This window comes from Schistocerca serialis, chromosome 3 (genome assembly GCF_023864345.2).
Source record: "Schistocerca serialis cubense isolate TAMUIC-IGC-003099 chromosome 3, iqSchSeri2.2, whole genome shotgun sequence".
Lineage (NCBI taxonomy): Eukaryota > Metazoa > Arthropoda > Insecta > Orthoptera > Acrididae > Schistocerca > Schistocerca serialis.
This window is the reverse complement of record NC_064640.1, coordinates 315,591,599-315,603,623: the sequence shown is the minus strand read 5'-3', so window position 1 is coordinate 315,603,623 and position 12,025 is coordinate 315,591,599. Positions and strand designations below refer to the sequence as shown.

At 42.9% G+C, this 12,025-nt stretch overlaps 1 protein-coding gene across 1 annotated transcript in view; it reads left to right on the top strand.

Annotated features, from left to right (window-relative positions):
• LOC126470802 (uncharacterized) overlaps positions 1 to 12,025 on the top strand; it is a 473,325-nt gene that overhangs the window by 162,954 nt on the left and 298,346 nt on the right. The gene's annotated exons all lie outside the window — the stretch shown is intronic.

Here is a 12,025-nt window from a genome sequence, read left to right as displayed (position 1 = left end):
CCTGAGTGAATGCCAGTTCAGTCTCTTAATCCTGCCCAGATAGCTCGCTTCAAATGATTCTTGACGTCCCCCATGATTCAGCATAATCACGGATAGCGTTCAACTCCACGGCACTCCACATGAATTCTCTCGATAGAGCTTAGTTTCATCACCAGAATTCGCGAGTGCAGAAAATTGCTATATAATATATTTTCTGCACTGGCATATAAACGGTGGACCATTTTAATCCATAATGGGGAGTAACTTGGGAAAAAAATGAGATACAGCAAAACGTTTTACATAAAAGTTGTAGGTGGCAAAGAAGGACACGTATTGATAGAAATGGCCTTAACCCTAAACGTGATTTTCTAGATGAGTTGAAGGTCAAAGTGATTTTTTTTTAAATGTGAACCCTAATATTTGATTTAAGATTTGAAAACAGCGGCTAATGTTACGTATAAATAATACGTTATTCGAGGTCATGGCAAGGTTCAATGAAGGTAATCAAGTAAATCAATAATCTACGTTTTATATATGATTTTTTTCTTTATTGCAAATGGCAAAATAACATTTATACGTTATGATGTATTTCTTTTTGTGAGTAAACAAGTTAATGAAAACTTGGGAGTTGAGTTTTCTCTTCGGTTCTTCTAAATCCGACGCCATAAACAGGGGTTCCTGCGAAACAATTCGATAATTACATTTAGGATCATGTTTATTGGTAATAACACGTGACCTCTTACTCTCCTTCCAATTTGTATCTAACATTGTATTTTATTGTGTTCCTCCTCTGTTCCAGGTTAATCCCAACTACAGCTAAAAACCTGTCAGCCGTTTTGACCTTTTTTTTCATTGAACCTCGCCATGACTTCGAATAAGTTATCATTTTGTGTGTACAATTTGTCGCTCTTTTCAAATCTTAAATCTAATATTAGGGTTACAATTTAAAAAAATCACTTTAACCTCTAAATAACCTTGAAAATCACTTTCAAGGTCACAGCCATAAATAGCAATGTGTGACCCTCTTTACTACTAAAAAACTTTGTCTAAAACATTTTTCTGTATCTCATCTCCATCTTGAGTTATCCCCCCATTATGGATTAAAGTTAACAGTCCGCTAAGCTTGTAAAGGTGTTGTAGGGTAGGTTGTGCTAAGAAATAACTGTTAAGAAAAAATTCGATTGGCGGCCGCGGTGGTCTAGCGGTTCTAGGCGCGCAGTTCGGAACCGCGCGACTGCTACGGTCGCAGGTTCGAATCCTGCCTCGGGCATGGATGTGTGTGATGTCCTTAGGTTAGTTAGATTTAAGTAGTTCTAAGTTCTAGGGGACTGATGACCACAGATGTTAAGTCCCATAGTGCTCAGAACCATTTGAAAAAATTCGATTCATTATGCCTTTTCCAAGTTAATTAGCATTGAAGATAGACAATCGGGCCATTGCGCGGTCAAATTCAAGCGGCGTGTCAGAGACGGCGTCGTCACTCGTGTGCATCGTTTATTTCCCTGAACAAGGAACGATACAAAAATTGGCCATGGGATGGTAATAATTACCCTGCAACGATCTAACTAGCATTCCTGACGATTTCTCACCCCTCTCATTCTGTCGACGCTGGGCGTCGCATGAAACATATGATGAGCACTATTTGTTTGGGCTGACACCAGCTACAAGTTGCAAAAACGAAATTGAAAATATGTGTCGAGACACCAGAGAAAATGCTTCTGATTACTCTTATGTAAGTCACCCTGTATATACAGGGTCGCCTACTTAAACGTTTCAGCACAAATATCCCTGGAACCAGATAGATGCTGAAAAACGACTTTCACTTGTATGTGTGTAAGGAAAGGGCTCATAAAAGTAAACAGTATGTGACATTCTAAAACGTAAGCAAATATAAGTTTCAACACAAACTTAGGTTTTTTTTAATGGACACCCCATATCATTCCTTATGCAAACAATAAAATAAAAAATCACTAAATGAACTGCGCTGGTTGCACCGCAATACCTCAATTACATCCCGAGGAACTGCAATGCGAAGTTGACGCTTGAAATGAACGAAAGGCGCCGCTTATGCACATCCGGAGATGCAAGCGTTATCCCACTTATCAATCTTTGTGGTAGGAAACCCTGTTATTGCTTTTGGTCCTAGTGACAACAGTGGTAGTAAGATTACGTACGATAATCGCATCGCAATTATGAGCATCTCGAGATGTGGAATAGCGGCGTGTTTCGCTTTGCGGGACGTAATTGATGTATTGCAATTGAAACGCTGTTCTTTTGGTGGGTTTCCATGTTATCGATTGTGTGAGAAATAACATGGGATGTCCATTAAAAAACGTAAGTTTGTATTGCACTGTTATATGCTTAAATTTTAGACTGTCTCCTAGCATTTATTTTCATGAGCCCCTGTTTTACATTCATACCAGTGAAAATCGTTTTCAGTATCTATCTTTTTTCCAGAGATATTTTCGCTGAAAAAGCACGGGTGCATGAGTCGACTTATTTTTATAGCGCTTGCATGCCCTCTGGCCTAGTTGTATGCAGTGATTCGTTTGGGAACGGTGTTATAAAGCCGTTGTATCCTATCCTGAGGCAAACTGGCCAATAATTGTTGTACCTTGTCCTTGATAAGCTGGGTAGTATCATTGAGACCGAGCTGGTCACACATGTTATGTTTATGACAGTTATGGAAACCCTGATGGCCACGTGAGTACCTCACTGTGATGCAAATAGTTCAGAGAGAGACGTGTTTAAAAATTCACTGACAGTAAAAAATAAGTGGTAACAGCAAAAAACAATTAATGCAGATAATGAAACTTCGGAACTACATTTGTGTAGGTAACAAATAGGAAATTCGTGGTAAGGTCTTATGGGACCAAACAGCTAAGGTCATCGGTCCCTAAGCCTACAAACTACTTAATCTAACTTACACTGAGGACAACATACACACCCATGCCCGATTAAGGACTCGGACCTCTGACGGGGGGGAGCCGCCCGGACTGTGATAAGGCGCCCTAGGCCGCGCGGCTACTCCGCGCGGCTCAAGGTAACATATTTAAGTGATTAACATTGCACGATCAGAGGTTAATGGAAACGCGAAATAAGCCTCTGCAAATGTGAAATGCTGGTATATTAATATCCACCAGAATGGTGTATGCAAGCTGCAAAAATACATACATTGTGTTTTACAAGTGCCGGATGCTAGTTTGTGCGATGGAGTTTCATGCCTATTGCACTTGATCGGTCAATATGGGGACGGATAATGCTGTTAGCGATTGATGCTGGTGTTTTCATCCGATGATGTCCCATATGTGCTCGATTGGGGACATATCTGGTGACTGAGCAAGCCAAGGCAACGTGTCGACACACTGTAGAGCATGCTGGGTTACAACAGCGGTATGTGGGCGAGCGTTATTCTGTTAGGAAACGTCTCCTGGTTGCTGTTCATGAATGGGAGCACAACAGGTCGAATCACCAGATTGTCATACAAATTTGCAGTCATGGTGTATGGGATAAACACGAGAGTGCCCCTGCTGTCATACGAAATCGCACCGCAGACCATAACTCCAGCTGTAGGTCCAGTGTGTCTTGCACTCAGACAGGTTGGTTGCAGACCTTCAACTGGCCTCCTCCTATTCAACACACAGCCATCACTGGCACCAAGGCAGAACCAATTTTCATCAGAAAACACAACAGACCCCCACCCTGCCCTCCAACAATCTCTCTATTGACACCACTGAAGTAGCAAATTGCGGTGGTTTGGGGTCTGTGGAATGCAGGCTACAGTGAGTCTGGCTAGGAGCTATCCTTGAAATAGCCGATTTTAACAATTCGTTGTGTCAATGTGGTGCCAGCTGCTGCTCAGATTGCTGCTACATATGCAGTACGATGGACCGGAACCATGCGCCGAACACGATGGATTTCCCTCTCGGTAGCACCAAGTGGCCGCCCGGAGCCCGGTCTTGCGACTGTATGTTCTCGTGACTACCGCTGCCAGCAATCATGTACAGCTGCTAAGTTCCTGCCAAGTCTTTCTGCAGTATCGCAGAAGAAACATCCAGCTTCTCATAACCAAGTTGCATAACCTCGTTTAAACTTAGTGAGGTGGTGATAATGGCGTCCTTGTCACCTTAAAGACATTCTTGTCTAATAGTAACTCACGCTTCCAGTCTCGAAGGTAACTAACACTCACTGCCGTTACAAAGTGTATTTAAAGTAAACCTGATTTGTATCCTCATAGTGACGCTACTAGCGCCACTCTTAAGCGACTGGCGACAGATAAGAGTAGACGTCATCTTTCAGATGTAGAAACATGCCTATCAACTTTCGTCTCTGTCGCACACCATCTTTTGGCATTGTGGTTTTTTTTCCTCGAGTGTGGCACCACGATATTTTCGCATGATACGTCACGCATGGGAAGTCAGGATGTTCTTGACGTACCTTTGAGCCTTCAGTGTGCCCTCTATCTCTACCAGCCGTGACCTGAAGTCATCCCTATTGTCTCACCACACTATAGCGCCAAGAGTGGCTTTCCAAAACAATGGAAGAATGGGATCTCTCCTCAGGTCACGGCCATACTTACCGACTTTGGTCATCTGGAGTAATGGAGTCCATTACTTATCCCCGGATGGTAACACAGATGTGAAGGCGTCACGAAGTTCTTGGCACACAGTACGGCAATCCTCTATCTTGGTGATCACACGTGGATGGCCTGAACGCTGACGACGATTATGCCTGCCATCAAGTTCCCATGCAGTCCAACAGCGAGTCACTGTCACATCCGAAAGCCTCACAAATCAGTATACTGCACTATTCTATGAGACGGGCAAATGGAGATCCTTAGTGAGGTCCTTTTTAAACTCTGTCAAGTGGTGGTAACGCGGTTTCACACATGTACGAGGTATATCCGTGTCTGCAACCTTCTCTATGATCGTAAAGCGAGCTTTCCCAAAAAAAAATCTGTTTCCATGTGTAGCAATCACCTGACACTCCTGGATACATTTTCAGTGCCCTTCACAACAGTAACTATAGGCTAATGACAGTATTAAATCGAAACCTTAGCACGCAAAGGATGATCTGGCGAGAATACCTCCATGATATGGATCCACTTCACCAACGTAAACGGAGAGGGGATCGCACATGTTGCACCATTTTTATGAATATGTGTCGAATGTGCCACCTCATTACGACTACAGATAGAATTATGTTTCTCACTTGTGATACATCTTTCGGGAAACATTTTCATTCGGTGTAAGGTGACATACCATGTATTTGCTCAAATTTGCAATTTTCCCTGTAGTTATTCTTTGGATTATATAAGTAGCTATGCAACTAGTGGCCCATCCTCCTTCGTGTATTTCAAAGTGAAGTCGATTTCTGAATACGTGTAATTTGAGACATCTACATTCCTGCGACACCACTGTGTGCTGAGAACAGAGAGGAACTGTATCACCGACATATCGGAAGCCTAAGAGCGAAGTACTGTGGTTATCATTAATAAGAGATGCTGTCGTAGAAGCTGGGAGTACGATGTAATGCGGCGCTGTGGATGATATCGCAACGAACATTTAGACTGTACCACTGTCAGGAAAAGACCAGATGATGTGCAAAAACAGTTCGGCAGTAATGGTATAGCAAACCAGAAAGTGATTACCAGAAATTGCGGACGACAGCAAATGTTACGTGAAATGAGAGAAAACGATCCGTGAATTGTTTATGGAGAAGTGTTTGACATGAATATTGGAAATTTAACTAGCGATGCTTCAAAAATATTACATTAAAATGTGACAGAAATGTACAGGCAGACCTTTAGTAAGAATCAAACGGGGAACAATGGAAATGAGGATGAAATAAGTTTGGAGTAACGACAAATAGTGTCATGTTGCAGTGGCAGTTAGGGAAAGGATGTCTTGATTTAACATCCCAAAGCAAACTTGCCACATGAAATGTGATACACGCCACATGTACATGGATGAGCAAATAGAGAATTTTGTGAGTGAGGAAAGAGACGTTCATTGAAAAACGTAATATTCCCACCCTGAACTGGTTGTAAAATACTTTATTTACACAACCACTTTCTATCGTTCGACCATCATCAAGTTCATAAAATTATTCACAACACCTTTTTAGGCGAAATATAAAATCATTATTGGGAGGGCAGCACGTTTTGTACTATCGCTAAATAGGGGAGGGAGTGTCACCGAAATGATACAGGATTTGGGCTGGACATCATTAATACAAAGACGTTTTTCGTTGCGTCGGAATCTTCTCACGGAATTCCAGTCAGCAGCTTTCTCCTCCGAATGCAAAAATATTTCGTTAACACCAACCTACATAGGGAGAAACGATCACCATGATAAAATAAGGGAAATGAGAGCTCGTACGGAAAAATATAGGCGTTCGTGTTTTGCGCGCTGTACAAGATTGGAGTAATTGAGAATTGTGAAGGTAATTCGATGAACCCTCTGCCAGGCACTTAAATATGATTTGCAGGGTATCCATGTAGATGTAGGTGATAAAATCGTGAAATGTACATTGTTATCATATCGTAATATATATTACATTTTCAGTCTATAACATCTGTGCGTCAAGACGGTAAAATGAAGTTTTTCCAATATTTATATGAACCGTGGGGCTCCACCCTCTGGAAATATATTTTTATGTTAGTTGTCCAAGTTTAATTGCTAACACTGATCACACAAAAAAATCACAAACTTGTATTTTAACTTTTTACGGAAAGGCGTTTCCACAGTGTGTATACTTACACGGAAATAAGTACATGGCGAACATTAATAAAACCGACAAATTGCAGGTACGGATTACTAACAGAAATGGAGGAAAAAGGTCCTGTTAAAATGTGTCCGGAAACGTTTCGTTAAGACGGTAGTCGGCACTGACGAATGACAGTTCCTCTAACCACGTGCCGCGTGTAGCTTGTGTGTTGCAGGCTGTGTGACTGATGCAGCGCACTGTAAGCAGCAGAACGGCCCGGTATTCATGTCAGCAACAAGCCGAGATGGTGTTTGCGTACGGCCAAGCAGATGGAAACGGTCGAGAGGCAGCACGGCTGTACCAAACCAAGTACCCTCACACACACTAAACACATCACATAACATTTCAAGCCCTTTCTGGGCGTTTGTGGGATCATGTGACCTTTCAGACAGACGAACATGCAGGGAGGCGGCGGACTGTGCGTACCCTAGATTTGGAGGAGCGGATTCTATAGGATACTGAGAGGAACCGTAGTACGAGGACTAGGCAAATGATGTGCCAACATGATGTAAGCCGAAGTACGATTATATGTATCCCTGTCACCAGTAGTCCCACGGGGGCCACTTTGAACGTCTGTTGTGACGTGGATTCGATGCAGCTCTGTACTGTGTTCCGGAACGATTTGTTGTCGTTGCATGCACACCATCCATCTCTGGACACATTTTCATAGGACCTTTTTTCCTCCATTCCCAGTTTTTCGGTTTTATTAATGTTCACTGTGTATAAGGACCAGACAGTATGTCCTAGCGCCAGGAGCTTAGGTCATCTAAGCAGGTGGTGCTGGGGAAAACTAGTATGCGACACGTTTGGCGACATCCAATCAGTGGCATTCTGTAATTCGTATAGAATGTCATCTGCAAGTTTCTCTCTTTACTGTGATGCAGTCCGCGCTGCTGCTACGGTCGCAGGTTCGAATCCTGCCTCGGGCATGGATGTGTGTGATGTCCTTAGGTTTAAGTAGTTCTAAGTCTAGGGGACTGATGACCTAAGATGCTGAGTCCCATAGTGCTCAGAGCCATTTTTTGATGCAGTACACTGGACACAGTACCAAGAACACAACAACGACATGTACACAGGTTCGTGATATTGCACAGTATCTCGATCGGGAATACAAATGAAAAGCTAAAGCGAAAATTAAAAGCGATAGGAGTGTAATGGCTAAATTCCCCTACTCACTGATGCCGGCACACCAGCCAGCACAAGGCAATACCTGTGACTAGAAATACTCGCAAAAACTGTCAGCGCAAAACTGATAATACTATGCAGAGGCTATGTGGGAAAATCTACTCAAAGTTATAAGACAACATCGAGTCCAATGAACCAACACAGACGAAAACGGGAAGATGTTACGCAGTTCGAAAACCAGATGGAGGGAATATGCAGATCCAATAAGGTCATTATACAACGATGGTTCAAATATAGCTGTGGGATCACAACCAGGGAAGACCGCAAATTGCAGTTTTGTTGAGTAACTGCGGGAATCGGTAAAAGGATACAGCTAAATAGTATTGAAGAAGAAACTAGTAGTGACAGGTTCGTTTGACTCACGGAAGAGCGTCACGGAAATGCTGAAAGACCTCAGTCGGTAAGCGCTTGAAGATGAACGCCATTTACCGCGTGAAAGCCTACTTACAAAGTTTAGAGAACCAGTTTTAAGTGAAGAATCTGGAGATATACGACAGGCCCCGACGTATCGTTCCCGTACTTACCGCGAAGACAAGACTGACAAATTACAGAGCACAAAGAGGAATTTAAGCAATCATTCTTCCGGCGCTCCACACGCAGCTGAAACAGAAAGAAACTCTAATATGTGTTACAGTCCAAAGTACCTTCTGACAAGCAATTCACACTGTTTTTCAAAGTATGTGGATGGAGGCAGAAGTAGATTTCGAATTACAACACCAACAAGTTTCATTTACTTATGTAATTCATGGATGATGGAAAACTTTATAGTTGACGATATTTGGACAGCTTTAGTTTCTAGGGATTAACGTTCGCTATTGACACATAGATGACTATTATAGATGTGTGTCAGAAAGTAAAATAAAAATTTAAAAATTGTGCCTGACGCTGAGCGTCAAATTAAGTATTCGTTCCTTTTGTGGAACATGTCGGCTGCCAAATTATGCATTAATTATTTTTGCAGTGCCGAGGCTGTGTTCCTGAACTATCAGCCGATTTGATGGTTTCCAGCAACGTTCACATCTATGCCGCAAGGCACAAATTACATGAAGGAAAAGCTGATGATAGAGAACCACACACATTAAAACAAACGAGTACATTATTAATATGAATTTTCAAACAAAAAAGGAAATTTGACAATTGCTCAATATGTCACAAGGTAACTTGTCTTGGGTGGAAAATTTATTGAACTATAACTACGCCACGTTAGGTCCTGAATGCGTCGTGTAACCCAAGACGGATAGTTTTCGACGAGCTGAGAGCTGTGAGGCGCAGGTAAAATGCGAGAGTTCCTTGCCGGGCACCCCGGATCCGGTGGATAAGCCTTGAGGGTTCTGCAGGTCCCACTGCGCCACTGTCGAACACTATGTGATCAAAAGTATCCGGACATCCCCAAAAACATACGTTTCTGATATTAGGTGCATTGTGCTGCCACCTAGTGCCAGGTACTCCACATCAGCGACCTCAGTAGACATTAGACATCGTGAGAGGGCAGAATGGGGCACTCCCCGGAACTCACGGGCTTCGAACGTGGCCAGGTGATTGGGTGCCACTTGTGTCATACGTCTGTACGAGAGATTTTCACACTCCTAAACATTCCTAGGTTCACTGTTTCCGATGTGATAGTAAAGAAGAAACGTGAAGGAACACGTACAGTGTATAGGCCGACCGCGTCTCTTGACTGACAGAGACCGCCGACATTTGAAGAGGGTCGTAATGTGTAATAGGCAGACATCTGTCCAGACCATCACACAGGAATTCAAAACTGCATCAGGATGCACTGCAAGTACTATGAAAGTTAGGCGGGAGATGAGAGAACTTGGATTTCATGGTCGAGCGGCTGCTCATAAGCAGGCGAAAGTCAAACGACGCCTCGCTTGGTGTACGGAGCGTAAACATTGGACGGTTGAACAGTGGAAAAACGTTGTGTGGAGTGAGGAATCAGAATATACAATGTCGCGATCCGATGGCAGTGTGTGGGTATGGCGAATGCCCAGTAAACGTCATCTGCCAGCGTGTGTAATGCCAACACTAAAATTCTGAATCCTGTTTATTTTCTTGGAAGATTAAGGTTAGATCAGAAAGGATCAAGAGTGAAATGGGTCGTTACTTTTACCGAAGAATCATAATCCAGTGCCTGAAACACTAAGCCACTTCGCTCAGAACTATGCTTGATACAGCGAAAGAAGATCTGCATCTACAGCTACATGAATACACTGCAATTCACACTTAAGTGCTTGGCAGAGGGTCCGTCGAATCACCTGCAGACTACTTCCTCACCGTTCCACTCTCAAACAGCATGCGAGATAAACGAACACGTAAATTTTCTGTGCGAGTTGTGATTTTTCTTATTTTATCGTGATGATCATTTCTCCTTATGTTGGTTGGCGTCATGTAAAGTATTTTTGCATTCAAGGGAGAAGGTTGGAGATCCCCATATCCGGCGCCTCACAGTGAACCTCATCCATAACAGCCTCAAGCTGCATCCGAGGTTAGCACTGCCTTGAGCTGTGAGCAAAGGGTCAGCAACTTAGCTTGCATCCGAACACAGCTGTTACAGTCTCTGCCAATATTAAATTCTACACTAAACAGTTACTAAAACCGAGACTGTTCCAGATCCCTGACAACTAGCAGTGCTGATAACTACTCTCAGCCACTAAACGCAAAACTCCTACCGAAACACTAATTGGAATCCATAACCGCCTAACATTGTGGCAACACTGAGTCGTTGCCAACTGAAAGTAATGAAAATCGCTTTATGTGATTGGTCGTGGGAGAGGCGTGAAGCGTCCATGCGAAGTCCACTTCAACTCTCAGGGATCTCCTCTTGCCGTATGGATTTTAAGTTTCCGGATAGGTGCTGTCGTGAATGTGGGATGCGTAAATGACCTTGACTCAACTGTAGCTCTTGACCTGACATCACTCTTTTTTTTAAATGAGCCTGTAGCAAGTTTTCTCTATGTAGTTCTCACGGTGCATATTTGAGCTTATTATTCCTGAATACTTTAAGTTCTTGCCACTCTTCCTTCGTCACTCTATCCTTGATAAACTTGAGAATAGCTCCATTCTTTCCTTATCAAATATTTGTGTGACTTACGCTGTCTCGTCTTCAACTCAACAATCGTGACGTAGTCCACTCTGCAGTAACTATTTCACTGTCGCTTTCATTTCATGTCACTGGTTTTCTCGTACCGCAACGTTTTTCGTCTACGTCCAAGCTGCAAGTTACCTAGTCTTTTGTGAATACTATGATATATCTATTAGATAATTGTCGGTATGGTTTCTGCATTGACAGCATTTTTAAAATAGGTATAAGTGTCAGTCAAATGAAAACGAGACGCATGGAAAAAGTAAGTAAACTGTTTCTTAATTTTGAAAGAAATCGCCATAAGTGTAAATACATTTATCTCACTGTGAGACATGATCGTCGGTGCCTTCATGGAAAAATGTTTGGGGTTGCCTACGGAACCATGACTGTATTTAGGCGTGCAGCTCTTTGTCCGAAGCAAATCGAAGGCCACGTATTCTTTCTTCAGGGCTTCAGAAACATGGAAATCGCGTGGGGAGAGGTCGAGATTGTATGGAGTCTGTGTAAGGCCTTTCCATCAAAATTTCTGTAGCATAATCGAAACAACCTTGGCAACATGTTAGCGGGCCCAGACGTTGCCAAGAATGTTCAACTACGCCTCAGTTCTATATCTCGGGGAGATGCTAATCAACAGCGTTTGTTCCAGTACCCTTAAGTTACTAACCTTCTGTGAATGTTTCATGAGTTGGGGACATGTGACACTCAGTGATTTATCAGTCGGGTGGGGTCGTTAAGTTCAGCTGCCCGCTTGTCGCAAAGCAGCAGGAGTTGACTATGGATCAGCATCGGGTTCCACCCGGCGATTCCTGCCTTGTTGTGTGAGGTCTGCTCTTAACAAAAGAGAGAAACCCAACGAACCTGGGGGGAGCAATAGAATCGCTGATAGACTGACAGAAAGCAAGAAGTTCGAACGAGATGTAACAGCTTCTACAATTAACGGAACAAAATATCACTTCTTACCAATGACTGAAAGCTAACGAGAAGTCGTACATATGAGGGGAAACTGAA